Source organism: Neoarius graeffei, chromosome 17 (assembly GCF_027579695.1).
Source record: "Neoarius graeffei isolate fNeoGra1 chromosome 17, fNeoGra1.pri, whole genome shotgun sequence".
Lineage (NCBI taxonomy): Eukaryota > Metazoa > Chordata > Actinopteri > Siluriformes > Ariidae > Neoarius > Neoarius graeffei.
The window spans coordinates 6,068,024-6,082,419 of NC_083585.1; the positions used below are offsets into that span (position 1 = coordinate 6,068,024).

At 45.7% G+C, this 14,396-nt stretch overlaps 1 pseudogene; it reads left to right on the top strand.

The window, feature by feature from the left end:
• LOC132901315 (zinc finger protein 271-like) overlaps positions 1–14,396 on the top strand; it is a 91,813-nt pseudogene that overhangs the window by 33,303 nt on the left and 44,114 nt on the right.

A 14,396-nucleotide genomic window follows, 5' to 3' on the forward strand; every position in this document is an offset into this window, starting at 1 on the left:
GCTAATTTTATTTTATTTATCCATCTGCAGCTCTTACGGTGTTTGTGAAGAAAGGAAGTATATTTGTGTTTAAATTTAAGGATGACCGCTGAACAACAAAAAAAAATGCTTCTTGAAACATCAGTAAGCGTCATCATTGTCTGGCTGGGGTTCACTATACTGTGTCACATGATGGCAAAACACACCTGGAGGACAGTGCTATGTGCTCTGTTCCCCACATGCATAAACTCGCAGAAAATCCCAACCAGCTGTGATTTAATAGGGGACAGAGAGTATGCCCCTGGAATGGGATGTTCAATAAGAGACAGTGGGTGTGAGAGGAGTCCAAATATACGGATTTCGGGGCATCACAGTGGCGCAGCTCCAGGGTCCTGGATTCGATTCTAAGCTCGGGTTGCTGTCTGTGTGAAGTTTTGCAAGTTCTCCCCCCGTCAGTGTAGGTTTCCTCTGGGTCCAATGGTTTCTTCTTCAGCAAATTAGTTATGCTTAAATTGCCATGTGTATGGGGGGGGTTTAAATTAAATATGAATCCGATACGTATGGCATTGGGAGGAAAAATGTCTAGATTTAGAAATGCCATAATGGTCAGCAAGCTCAAATAGAGATGTGCATTGGACTATTTTTATTTATTTACTTACTTTCTTACTGTGTGGACAGTTAATTTTGTTTGTACCTGCATGTGATTTCATAACAAATTTGGGAAATTCTGTTCCCCAGAAGATAAGCAAACAAGTAGCTGAATTTAAAACAACCCTGACCAGGCAAGTCTTAAGAGAATACTGTAACATCGTGCAGTGCCACAGTCATGTTAATGAACATTCGTTTTATTTTGCCCTGCAAGCTTCATATCTGACCATTTCTTTACTCCCACAAGGAAGTAAAAAAAAAACCTCATACTCGTATCCAGTACTGGCACAAAATATGGAAATGCCTAGGAAAAGATCGATTTTGCATACTTAATCCGTGCAAATGACATCAGAATCTGCACTGAAGGCAGCTGAAATTCATTATGAGGATACAGAGACACCTTTTAACCACAATTTTATACTTTAACGATGAAAACGCTAGCAGTTTTGGCCATCGTTGTGTGATAAACATCATAAAACTATTGGAAATAGTATCTCTTTTTGTTTAGTTTAGCCCCAAAACCCACCTTAATCACTCCTTGTTGGGCAATCCTACCATGATATGCTAATTATTCCACCGGTGAAAACAATTAACTAAATCATGTGGTCTCTACAAATAATTCATTAGAAAAAGTATTTATCCTCTGACTACAGCCAGGCAACAGGCAGAAATGGCATCAGAGAGAGAAACTACAGAAGAGCAGGGTATTGGGATGAAAGTTTTGCGGGAGGAGGGCCATTCATAATGAGCCATAGCAAAGAAACTGCATGTGACCCACAGTGCTGTCTGGAAATGCCTCAAGCATCACCAGAAGACTGGGAACTTCAAGAACATTTCAGGCAGAGGAAGGAAGAAAAAGTTGACTAAAGCCGATGTCCAGCACCTCAAGACTACATCCCTATGAGAGAGGAAGAAATCCAGCAAGGAACTGGCACAGGACCTCCAAGATGCTACAGGCAAGGATGTCTTCCCACACCTGGTTAGGAAGACGCTCTCAGCAGAAGGCCTCAAAGGTCATGTGTCAGTGCGCAAAACTTTTGTTGAGAGGTGGAAATGAGCAGAAGAGACTTAACTGGGCAAAAATTCATAGGAGTTGGACTTCTGAGCAGTGGAAAAAGGTCATGTTCTCAGATGAGAAGAGATTTGAATTATTTGGCAATGCTATGTAACAGTAAGTCAGGTGCAGAAAGGGAGAAAGATACAAGGCAAACTGTATTTCTCCCACAGTAAAACATGGCGGAGGAGTCCTGCAAGCATGGGGAGCCATCACCTACAATGGAGTTGGTCATCTCTACAAAATAGATGGGACCCTCACTGCTGACAATTACAGACAAGTCCTTATTTGATTTGGATAAATCAAATGGCTCAAGATGGCGGCGCACGTGGTTGCAGCGGCTTATGGCTCTCCTTTTCAGTGCTCTTTTTTTTGTTTGTTTGTTTTTGTATTTCTTTCTTGCTTGTTTGTGCACCATCGGTTCTGCAAACATCCAGTACACCCGCCAGACACTTTTAGCCATTGGTGACCAACCTCCAGATATCTGTTTTGAGCGACTTTCTCTTCATGCATAACATCCCAGATAGCGAGACTGCCGGGCTCTCCGTGGATTGTTGTCAGGTCTAGGAGGCGGTGCAGATGGAGGAGGGAGAGGAAGCAGAAGCGGGGCTGCAGGTCCAGTGCTATGCTAAGGCTAAGAAAACAACCACACAAGCCACCTCTACTGAGCCTGTATCTCTCCAATGCTAGATCCCTGGTACATAAAACGGATGATCTGGAATTACAACTCGCTGGAAATCGCTATGTTTGGGACTGCTGTGTTTTAATTATCACAGAAACCTGGCTTCATCTGGAAATACCCGATGCTATCTTGCAGCTAGCAGGCTGCACTCTGCTCCGCTGGGATAGAAATGAGAACCCCGGTAAGAATAGAGGAGGGGAGGCTCTGTATTTACGTGCATGACAATTGGTGTAACAACGGAACAATTATAGATAAACACTGTTCCCCAGACCTAGAGTACATGTCTGTAAGATGCTGGCCTTTTTTTCTACCGAGAGAGCTAACTGTAGTGATTTGTCACAACTGTGTACATTCCACCTGATGCCAGTGTAAACACGGCGCTCTCTCTCCTGCTGAACACCATGAACAAACAGCAGCAAGCCCACCCTGACGGTGTTCACATAATAGCAGGAGACTTTTAATAAGGCCAACTTGAAGACTGTACTGCTGAAGTTTTACCAACATGTTAAGTGTTCTACTAGAGGGGAGAACACTCTGGATCATGTTTACTCCAACATCAAGCATGCGTACAGAGCCATACCCCTCCCCCACCTCGGCCAGTCAGACCATCTTTCCCTCCTGCTCTCCCCCAGCCTACACCCCCCTCAGACGCAGGGCCAGGCCCACCACAAGGACCATCACAACCTGGCCTGACAATGCACTCTCCAAACTACAGGACTGCTTTAAACAGACAGATTGGGGAATTATTTGAACACCAGGAGCTGGAGACATTCACAGGAACGGTGCTGGACTATATCAAGTTCTGCGTCGGGAATGTGACGATGGATCAAAAACATTCGGGTCTTCCCAAACCAGAAACCCTGGATGACCAGCCAGGTCTGCGCACTCGTCAGGGCTCGTGATGCTGCCTTCAGGTCAGATGATGGAGCTCTGTACAGAGCTGCTCGAGCTGATCTGAGGAATAAATAAAGCCAAGGCGGACCACAGGCTGCGCATAGAATCCCACCTGTCCAGCAACAACACGCGGGAGGTGTGGCAGGGCATTCAGGACATCACGAACTTCAGAGACTGTGATGCGCCAACAGGAGACTGGAGTGCACCGCTAGCAGAGGAGCTAAATCGCTTCTTTGCTCACTTTGAAACATCTCAGCAGCACTCATCTGCTCCTGCCCTGCCCCCACCACCACACAGTTCCTATACCACTCCTTTCACTGTACAGGAGCACGATGTCAGACGGGTACTCCTGGCAGTGAACCCCAAGAAAGCTGCCGGCCCAGATGGTGTACCTGGTAAGGTGCTCAGAGCATGCGCCCACCAGCTCGCCCCTACCTTCACCAGGATCTTTAACCTCTCCCTGGCTCAGGCAGTCATCCTGCCCTGCCTAAAATCTGCAACAATAATCCCAGTGCCGAAGAAGTCTCCTGTCACCAGCCTGAATGATTGATTTACCGTCCTGTGGCCCTCACCCCGGTAATCATGAAGTGCTTCGAGAGGCTAGTTCTTCAACACATCAAGGACCACCTCCCCCCAGACTTCGACCCCTACCAGTTCGCATGTCGCACAAACAGATCCACGGAGGATGCCATTGCCGTAGCGCAGAGTGGAGAGCTAAATCACCTGGAGCAGCAGCAGAGCTATGTCCGCATACTCTTTGTGGATTACAGTTCAGCTTTTAATGCAATAATCCCGGACATCCTTATTAGAAAACTGGACACTCTCTGCCTCCCCCCTCTCAGATGTGCCTGGTTAAAGGACTTTCTTACTAACCGGCCCCAGACTGTGAGACTTGGCCCCCACTTCTCCTCCACCCACACGTTGAGCACCGGCTCTCCACAGGGCTGTGTGCTGAGCCCCCTCCTGTACTGCCTCTACACCCACGACTGTAGTTCGACCCACAACAACAACCTCGTCGTCAAGTTTGCTGACGACACCACAGTGGTCGGACTCATATCTCAAAGGGAGGCGAGGCAGCCTACAGAGAGGAGGTCCTGAAGTTGGCAGCCTGGTGTTCAGAAAATAACCTCACTCTGAACACCAAGGAAATCAAAGAGCTCATTGTTGACTTGAGGAAGCACAGTACCGACATAGCCCCCCTCTACATCAACAACGTGTATGTGGAGAGGGTCCACACCTTCCGGTTTCTCGGTGTCCTCATCTCCGCCGACATTTCCTGGTCAGTAAACATCACAGCAGTCATTAAGAAGGCTCAGCAGCGGCTACACTTCCTGAGAGTCCTCAGGAAGTACAACCTGAACTCCAACCTGCTGCTGACCTTCTACCGCTCATCCATCGAGAGCTTGCTGACGTACTGTATTACAGTATGGTACGGCAGCTGCACTGCTGTAGACAGGGAGAGGCTCCAGAGGGTATTTAAGGCAGCACAGAAGATCATTGGCTGCCCTCTCCCCTCCCTGATGGACATTTACACCTCCCGCTGCCTTAGTAGAGCTAAAAACATTATCAAGGACAACTTCCACCCTGGCTTTAATCTGTTCGACCTGTTGCCCTCAGGGAGGCGCTACAGGTGCATCAGGTCAAAGACAAACCGATTCAAAAACAGCTTCTTTCCAAAAGCCATAACCGCCCTGAACTTGGATATGCTCTGACTTTATAGTCTCTTTATTTTGCCATGTGACTCTCCTCGTGCAATAATTTATAATGTACAGTACTTTATAAGGGGCTCTCTCTGTGCAATACTTTTTATAATGTGCAATACCTCACTCCGTAATGTGAAACACAACACATTCACCTCACCTCAGGACTGTGCACCTTGCATACAGCACATGCACCTCAGGAATGTGCACCTTACATACGCACACACCAAGTCTGTGCACCTACCTTACCTTGCAGTACTTCATAAATGTGTAATATTTTATTTTATGTGACTCTCTCTCTCTCTCTCTCTCTCTCTCTCTCTCTGTGCAATTATTTGCAATAATTTATATGTGCAATGAGCAATACCTCACTCCATAATGTGTAACACAACACATACACCTCAGGACTGTGCACCTTACCCCCCTTACAAACTCCCCCCCCCCCCCCCCCAACATGCTGTTTTGCACTGTTATTGGAGATGCTTTAATCTCATTGTACATGTGTATAGTGACAACAAAGGCATTCTATTATCCATCATGCTGTGCCTTCTGGAAGAGCTCTCATTGGCAACAACTTTATCTTCCAGCTAGATAATGACCCAAAACGCACAGCCAGGATGGTTAAACAGTATTTACAAAACAAAGAACAAGATGGCAGCTTGACAATTCTTGATTGGCCAGCCCAAAGTCCTGACATGAATATAATTGAGCAAGTCTGGAACTACATGGAGCGAGAGAAGGTGAAAAGGGCTCCTTCAAACCTGCCACAGCTCTGGGAAGTGTTGCAAGACATATGGAGATCAATTCCACTTGATTTTATTCATAAACTTTATGATTGCATGCCTGATTGTGTCCGTGCGCTTCAGTGTCAAGGGGTTCCATACCAAATATTGATTATTTTAGAATGATTTACTCTGGCTACTTGTAACATTTGTTTGTTATGATGAAAATATTTAGTTTATTAAGAGAACTTGAGAACAAAAGGTCAAATTGTGTTGTTTTGTCATTTTGGTAGATGTTTCCATATTTTTTGCCAATACTGGTACTTTGTTTTGTCCTGTTTGATACCAGTCTTGATGGACACCTCTAGTCTCAACCAGATGCTCAGTGAACCTTACTGGCAAGCTTTCTTAGGATAATCTTTATACAGTACTAATGTACCGTATATGGTGTTAGATGGACACACAGATTGCACACACATTTGGGCCTCATTTCTTCCTGTTGTGTTTTCTCTACTCCCAGACTGTGAAGTTTGCAAATCCTTCTTCCTCAACAAATGCGAGGTTCATGGACCACCCCTCTTCATCCCCGATACTCCTGTTCCCATGGGAGTCCCTGACCGAGCCAGACAAACTCTTCCTCCTGGGCTAGAAATCCAGAAGTCCAGTATTCCTGATGCAGACCTGGGAGTGTTTAATAAGGGGGAGACTGTTCCAGTAGGTGCACACTTCGGACCCTGCCAGGGAGAGCTGGTGAACCGAGAGGAAGCCAAGAACAGTGGAGACTCCTCGGTTGTGAGTTTGTCATAAATTTTATGATAGATTGTATATTTTTATGTAACAAAATATGATGACTAGATGAAGGTAGCGCCAATTAATATCAGTTTCTTCTCGCAGATGATATGTGGAGTAGTGGTGTAAATCGCAAGTCTGAGCACAATGCGATCCGACATCGGTTCTTTTAGCCAGTGTGGTGGAACTTACCTGTTAATAAAAATACTAGTAACACCTCAGTGTTCAAGTAAATCAAGTAATGCTCAAGCAAATATTCCTTTATTGTATAATTATTCATGAAAGTCCCATAAAATCACAAGCCCAGGTAGTCACCAACATAGGTCCTCCCATAACGACTCCTAAACATGGTCAGCTTTCTTTATTACACAAAATATTAGTCGTCGTCATGATCAACATTCCATTATAGTCCGTTTTCCCAAATGCAGTTGAGAAAAACTGTACCAAGTTTTCCTTGACTCTGCTGCATGCACATGGCAGCTTCTCACTCTCTCTCTCTCTCTCTCTCACACACACACACACACACACACACACACACACACACACACACACACAAAAACAAGAAATTTATTCATTTACACTTGGTTTGTTTCTTTTCTAAATGTCGGGGATAAACAGAAGCATGACACTACAGGATCTGAACAGATACTGTTAACTATAATTAATGCTAAAGTTAATATAAAACTTGTTACCACACCAATGAGCCAATGGTTTTCGATGCCACAAAATTTGCCACCTATGCGAGTTGGTTTGATGCTGGGGTCTGCAGTTGGTGTGACGACGTTTCATTTCCGTGAATTCACAAATGCAGACAAAATATAATTTGAACATCGGTTTAGTGAGGGTTGATTTAGATATATACCGAGTGTGCTGTGAGACAAAGTGAAGTGTGCTGTGGAATTCTGAGCAACCCCATGCATTTTTATGCAGGCTCATGAAATATTTTTTAAAATGCAACAATGACTGTACTTTTTCATTAAAAATGTTTGTAGGTAGTCACTTTTTTAACTTTTTTACTTTTTTTTTTTTAATCTAAATGGCCTTTAATTCCATTTTGAAAATAAATTTGGGTCCAGGGAGGAGGATTATTATTGTAGCGACCAGAAAAGGCAGTCGCTTTTAGTTGTTGCCAGTTCCACGGAGCCTTGCCAAAGTGCAAAGGCTCATGGGGCTGTTAATGTTAAAGCTTGGGGAACATGAGGGGCTCAATAGCAATGAGCCACCTTGACCAAGACTCCTGCAGTAATTGGCCACCTCTGTCCAGTATTTCTGATAGGCGTATCTTGTAGTAAAATAAAACGTCTAGAACCATGTTATGTACAGAGCATAGGATGTCACATAAGTCAATCAGTCCCTATCCCAGTCCACCATCCCACCCTGCCTGAAGTCCTCTACCGTCTTCCATTGCCAAAAAAAGACCATTAGCAGCCTGAATGACCACTGTCCAGTGGCACTTACTCCCGTCATCATGAAGCGCTTTGAGCAACTGGTTCAGACTTGCATCATCGCAAGTCCCCCACCCATGTTAGACACCAGTATGCTTATTAGAGCTAACGGGTCTACAGAGGACGCCATAGCTACAACTCTCCACACTGCCCTCAGTCACCTTGAGCAGCAGGAGCAGTTTTGTTGATGTTCTAACTCTTCATTGACGGAAACTTGAGTGCAAAACTGTTCATGACAACTGCAGTCCTAAAGTTAGCAAGTCAACTGTAGTCCTCAGCCATAAAAGCATTACTGTGAGTGTCCAGAGCATCTTCCAAGTGTGACTTTCAACTGTCCATATGGGGCCGTCCTCCACAGGAGCGATGTGATGAGACTCCAGCCAGATGTAGGGCATCAGAATGGATCAGGCAGGTCTGAGGAGCAGAAGAGGTCAGGATTGCCATGTAACTCAGAGGGATGGAGGGGGGAGAGAAAGAGAGAGAACGCAGGTTGTTGGGTATGCCCAATGTCACCTGATGAGTAGGAACAGTATACATTTTGCACTGAGTTTTGCCAGAGTCCCAAGCAGGGACACTGGAAAAACTAACTATGACAGCATAACTAAAAGGGGAGAGCCAGAACGTAACACAGGCATGAGGGCGCCCCTTGACATAAACCAGCAGCCACTGCAGGATCACCAAACTCGAGCGAGCAAGCGAGTGGGGAACTGACAGCATCCATACATCCCAGGTTACCAAACCACTCTGTCTGAGGACCTTCCAGAGCTACTCCTTTCCCTCATAAACACTCTTTAAAAAAGGCTTGGCTAAACAGATATGCGTTCAGCCTAGACTTAAACATGGACTGTTTCTGATTCCCGAACACTACTTGGAAGGCTATTCCATAACTGTGGGGCTTTGTAAGAAAAGGCTCTGCCCCCTGATGTAGCCTTCACTACACAAGGTATCAGGAGATAGCCTGCACCTTTTGATCTAAGTAGGCATGGCGGGTCAGAGAGGAGCAGAAGTTCACTCGGGTACTGTCGCGCGAGACCATTCAGTGCTTTCAAGGTCAATAGTAGTATTTTACAATCAGTGTGAAATTTGATTGGGAGCCAATGCAGTGTGGATAAGACAGGGGTGGTGTGGTCATATTTTCTAGTTCTAATAAGGACTCTTGCTGCTGCATTTTGAACTAACTGGAGCTTGTTTATGCACTTATTGGAACATCCAGACAGTAAGGCATTACAATAATCCAACCTGGGGGTAACAAAAGCATGAACTAATTTTTCCGCGTCGTGTAGTGACATTGAATTTCTTCTCTTAGAAATATTTCTGAGATGAAAGAAAGCTAACCGGGAAATGTGTTGTATGTGTTGCAGTAGTACACATTATGCAGGTGTTTTGTGGCAAGTCAAATGTTAGACTTAGCTCCACTACCCAATATAAAAGCTGTCTTGCTAACGTTAAACACGCCTCCATAATGTGTACTACTGCAACACATACAACACGTTTGTCCTGTACTTGTACTTTGTTGAATTAATTCAATATCATAGTCGCCACTGAAGTCCACTCGATCCTTGTTTACTGTCACTCGTCAAACAGTCCGCCAAAATCTGAGTAGGAAATGGCCGCAACAGCTTCTGGGGGAATCACTGAGCGTAGCTGTAAGTCAAACACAAGTTACCCAATGGGAATGCATTCCTGGACAGCCCACCCACACGTCAAGTTTGTGCCAAAACTGCAAGCAAAAAGTCAGGGAGCGCAAACGAGAAAGCTGGAATCGCAACCAAAATAAATTACATCAAACAAAACTGAGAAAGATGCGGAATGAAAATAAAAGGTTTCTGAAGAGTGATAGACTATTTTGCACTATTACACTAATGCCGCTTTTCCACTACCAACGCGGCTGAGTTGGGCTGAGCTGTGCCGTGCTGAGTCGAGCTGAGTGGGGCTGTTGGAGTTGCATTTCGACTACAGCCGTGCTGGCTGGAAGTGGGTGGACACATTGGGTGGAGTTAGTGAAAGTGGGTGGACGTCACGTGATGTCATTAGGCGGCGCAAACAGTGACATCAGTGATCTTTTAAGCGGTAGTCTCACGACCCGGAGAGTAAACAATAAACATGGAGGACATGGAGTCGTTAGTGTTGCTGGTCTTGGTGCTGTGGCTTGTTGTCACTGACAACGCCAACAGATACTGGCAAGAGCATATAGATGAGGCGAGGCGCATAAGGCTTCAGAAATTCTCGTAATTCGTAATTCTTCTTCTTCCGGGTTTACGGTGTTTACAGATCCCAGCGTGCTCGCGGGGCGTGTGTGGGTGTGTGAGAACACTCCTCCTCACCAATCAGTGCACAGGGGAGTGTCTCCTCATGCCCCTAGCCCCACTCGGCTCGCTTTGGCTCGCTTCAGCCCCACTCCAAAACGGTGCGAGTTTTGGGTGCTAAGCAGGGCTGAAGCGAGCTGAGTCGTGCTGCTCTGAGATAGTCGAAACGCGAGCCGTGTCGGGCTGAAGTGAGCTGAAAAAGGGTAGTGGAAAAGGGCCATAATAATTTGTTTGCCAGTCTAAAAAAATTGACTTTTTTTCTTTGTGTATTTTGACTTCTCGGTTTTGTTTGATATTTCAAATGTTTCGTATGAACATTTTGGCACAATATTGATTCCATATGTATTGAACATTCTTAATAAGAAAAAAGCTGAAAGCTAGGCAATATTAGGCAGGTTGTCTTTCTTCTTGAAGAAAGATGATATGCTGCTTTGTGCCATCACGAGAAGAAGAAATCATGTAGTGTGTCTTGTGTGAATTCTTGCATCAGTGTGAAATTGGTGTGTGGGATAGCGTGGCTAAAATATTTGGGGCATGTGGTCGGGACCCGTCTGGATAGATTGGAGACTATTTTTGAATCATAAATCCGTCCATAAATGCCTACGTTTTATATTTGTATATAAATGTTTCTAATTTATATTTTAGATCGCTACAGATTAGTGTTTTTATCACAAAAATAATTTTCCATGGTCTGTTAACTCTGGAAAAATTGCTCAGTCATTTTTCCTGTGTATGCACTACAGTGCACACATCAACTGATCTGCTCATCAAAAATAGAAGAAATATTTACACTTACCTTTGATCTTTGGCTGGATCGAGTTGAAGTTTAAAAATAAAAAAGGCACTGTTCATCAGTGTCGCAGTTCTCAAAATTGAATTGAATTGCTGTCTTGAATCATGAATTGATTTGCTGTCCTGAAATTGATTTGCTGTCCTGAATCATCCGAAGCACATAAAATCTGCGTGCCATCTTGAAACAAGTTTTACCTCCAAACAGCCTGAAGTATGTCTGACAGATTTTAACCTGTTTTTATGGTGGGTGTTCCCACCGCGAAAGAGAGACCAATTGAAACTGAATGAGTGAAAGTCGTTATCATGCCGTTACCATGTGAACAGTCTTTTATGAACGTGGAAGTGGGCTCTCGGTGCGCCGAGTCCGGTGTGATTGACGAAGGTGACAAGTTTCATGTTTCATCTAATTTGGGTCATTTAAAAACTATAATAATATTGGGCAGAGGGGCAGGGGGCAGAGCCTTTTCTTACAAAGCCCCACAGTTATGGAACAGCCTTCCAAGTCGTGTTCGGGAATCACACACAGTCTCAGCATTTAAGTCTAGGCTGAAAATACATCTGTTTAGTCAAGCCTTTTGTTAAGAGTGCTTATGAGGGAAAGGAGTAGATCTGGAGAGTCCTCAGACATAGTGTTTTGGTAAACTGGGATGTATGGATGCTATCAGTCCCCCACTCGCTTGCTCATTTGAGTTTGTTGACGGTGTAGTGGCTGCTACTTTATGTCCCGAGGCTCCCTCATGCCTGTGTTAGCTTCTGGCTCTCCCCTTTTAGTTATGCTGTCATAGTTAGTTTTGCCGGAGTCCCTGCTTGTACTCAGTGCAAAAAAAAAATATATATATATATATATATATATATATATATATATATATATATATATACACACACACACACTGTTCCTACACTGGGCATACTTAACCTGTCCCTCTGAGTTACATGTCAATCCTGAGATTGAAATGTTGACCTCTCCTGCTCCTTGGACCTGCCTGATCCATCCTGATGCCCTATGTCTGGTTGGAGTCTCATCACATCGCTCCTGTGGAGGATGGCCCCATATGGACATTTGAGTCACACTTGGAAGATGCTCGGGACATTGACAGTAATTCTTTTATGGCTGAGGACTACAGTTGACTTGCTAACTTTAGGACTGTAGTTGTCATGAACAGTTTTGCACTCAAGTTTCCATCAATGAAGAGTTTATAACATCAACGAAACTGACTTCATGTTAAAACTGTTAATGTTAGTCATGTCTGTTGTTGCCCAAATGAGGCTGGATTCCCTTTTGAGTCTGGTTCTTCTCAAGGTTTCTTCCTCATGTCGTCTGAGGGAGTTTTTCCTTGCCACTGTCATCACAGGCTTGCTCATTGGGGATAGATTAGGGTTTAAATTAGCTCATGTTTTAAGTCGTTAAAATTCTGTAAAGCTGCTTTGCGACTATGTCTTTTGTTAAAAGCGCTATACAAATAAACTTGACTAGAGGGTGAAGAGTGGCCAGCCATTGTGGGGGCCTTCTCTCACCCTCTGTGAGCGATCAGACAGGAAGTCCTTTTATCCAGAGGCAGATGGATTAAGACAGTCCCAGGTTTGTCAGGTTGGACACCAGTCTGTGAGGGAGAATGGTGTTGAATGCTGAATTAAAGTCCACAAAGAACAGCCTAGCATAGCTCTCCTGCTGCACAAGGGTTTTGTGCTGCTTTTCAGCTTTAACGTCCGTTTAGACAGACAGACATGCGCACATAAATACCCAGTTGTGTTCTGGTCTGGGGAGATCCCTGTTCTCTCCCTCCTATTCTGTCCTTCACCATCACTGCAACAAACATACACAACATTAATCAACAACAGGTGCATTGACTGCCACTCACCTTCCCTGGACCCACACTCCGTTCTCAAACTGCCGCTAGGCCATGTCCCCACTGCCACATACCCCCACCGGTCGACTCGGGCCGGGGAGCCATCCATCCTGCAGTGGACTCCCCCTCCAATGGAACAGGAAGTCTGCCACCACCATTTGTGCCCCAGCCTGTGGACCACCTCGAATGTAACTTCCTGGAGGGTGAGATACCAATGGGTGATCCGCACATTGGCATCAGTCATGCGGTGGAGCTCCACTGGAGGGGCACGTGGTTCGAACAGAGAGTGAAGGGGCACCCCAGCAGGTAGTATTGGAAGGTGAGGACCACCCACTTGATGGCCAGGCACTCCTTTTTAATGGTGCTGTACATACTTTCACGGATCGAGAGCTTGCAGCTGATTTACAGTTCCTTGCTCTCCACCTTCTGGTACAAAACGGCCTCCAGCCTTCTGTCCGATGGGTCTGTCTGTAAAATGAAGGGGAGAGAGAAGTCAGGGGAGTGTAAAAGTTCCCCCCCCCCACACACACACACTGAAGCTTTTACCTTGGTGAAAGCCTGTTGGCACTGCTCCGTCCACTGGACTGGATCTGGTGCTCCCTTTTTAGTGAGATCAGTCAGTGGGCTGGTGACGTCCGAATAATTAGGTATGAACCTAGGATAGTAGCCAGCCAGCCCCAGGAACTGCCTCACCCCCTTTTTGGTCTTGGGCCTCGGGCAAGCCACAATCGCAGCAGTCTTGTCAATTTGGGGATACACCTGCCCATGACCCAGATACCGTACTTCCACCCACCCACCCACCCAATTGCACATTTTTTTTGGGTTAGCTGTGAGACCCACATGCCTCAGTGACTCTAGGACAGCCCTAAGGTGTTCAAGGTGCCGAGGCCAATCATTGCTGTACGCGATAATGTCGTCAAGGTACATTGCCACATAGGCAGCGTGGGGATGGAGGATCTTGTCCATGAGCTGCTGGAATGTGGCGGGAGCCCCAAATAACCCAGAAGGAAGTGTGACAAACTGGTGTAATCCAAATGGTGTGGAAAAGGCCATTTTCTCTCGGGATAGAGGAGTCAAGGGGATCTGCCCATATCCCTTTGTTAAATCCAGCGTCGAATAAAAGTGAGCAGCACCTAACCGATCAAGCATCTCCTCAATGTGAGGCATTGGGTATGTGTTGAATTTAGACACCGCATTGACTTTTTTTTTTCTATAGTCTACAAAGAACCGGACCAATCTATCAGTCTTGGGTACCAGGACCACCGGGCTGCTCCAGTCACTGTGTGATTCCTCAATCACAGACGCGGAAGGAGAATACGGGAGGACACCACTGGTGCGGTGGGCCAGCTGTGGGGAGCCAGCCCCCGTCTCTGTGGTGGGGGAATGGGGTGGGGATGGGAAGAGAAGGGGGAAGAGAGCGAGAAGAGGCGACCCATCCACCTGCTGTCTGAATCGGCATCAGATGGCCCTCCACCAACTTGATGGCTTGCTCCAGTGATGCTGAGTGATGATGCTGGACCCACTCTGCCGTTCCTTCC